The 956-nt window shown below is 43.9% G+C and overlaps 1 non-coding gene across 1 annotated transcript; it reads left to right on the plus strand.

The window, feature by feature from the left end:
- Window positions 1-646: 646 nt before the first annotated feature.
- On the plus strand, window positions 647-716 carry Trnal-caa (transfer RNA leucine (anticodon CAA)). The gene has a single exon. It is a non-coding gene; the product is annotated as a tRNA-Leu (tRNA).
- The last annotated feature ends 240 nt before the right edge of the window (window positions 717-956 follow it).

The following is a 956-nucleotide window of genomic DNA, read 5'->3' on the forward strand; positions in this document are numbered from 1 at the left end:
CCAGTCACTTAGCTGAGGCATCCTTGGCCTCTCCTTTGTTCTCAACTCCCACGTCCAGCTAGTTCTTACCAAGTGCTCTTATTCTGAACATTAGGTCTGGTGCTTCTGTCTCCTCCTAACCTCTCTGCCTAATATCAGGCCCACACCAACCCTTCCAAAGCCCCACCAATAAGGATTTCAAAAGGATTTTTTTTTAGCACTGAAACTTGAACCATCTCTCTCCCAGTTTAAAAACCCTTCGTGCCTCCCAGGGTACTCAGAATAGGGCCCAGTTTCCTCAGTCAGCACTCCACGTCCCGCGGGAGCCTATCCTTGTGTCCCCCAGCCTTCTGCCTCATGACCCAGCAACAGTAAACCCACCACACACAGCCACGTGTCCCCAGGCCCTACGCACTTTTGTCTTTGTGGGTCCCTCTCACTGTAATAGTATTGATATTAAAAAATAATATTGGTATAATGTAAAACACATCTTAAGATTTTCTTTTCTATTTTAGGCAAAATTTAATAGATTCCCATAGCCTCTAAAATGTTTAAATTTTTCTGCTGATGTCAGAAAAAAAATTTGAAATATTTTCTCTAACTCTAAATATTCAGGACTTTTTTTTTTTCTCCTAATTTCAAAAGAAATTAAAACATGTGGGTTGGGGAGATAGCTCAGCTGGTAGAGTGCTTGCCTCAAAAGCACAAGGCCCTGAGTTCGATCCCCAGTATCACCAAAAAAAAAAGAAAGAAAAGAAATTAAAACGTTTTCTTGGTCCCCTGAAAGTGCTACAGGCGGCAGGTACTATGCCAGTGTACTAACAGGGAAGTCCCCATGTCGCATTCCTTCCCTTCTCCAAGTCTGTCCTTGTTGACGTCTTTCTGCTCTACCTGGAGGAGGAACAACAGCGGTTTATTTGTATTTTCTCTCTCCACAGTGTCCACATAACAGGAGGCCCCACCCCTGTCCCCAGAGA

The sequence above is a fragment of the Sciurus carolinensis genome, chromosome 1 (assembly GCF_902686445.1).
Source record: "Sciurus carolinensis chromosome 1, mSciCar1.2, whole genome shotgun sequence".
Lineage (NCBI taxonomy): Eukaryota > Metazoa > Chordata > Mammalia > Rodentia > Sciuridae > Sciurus > Sciurus carolinensis.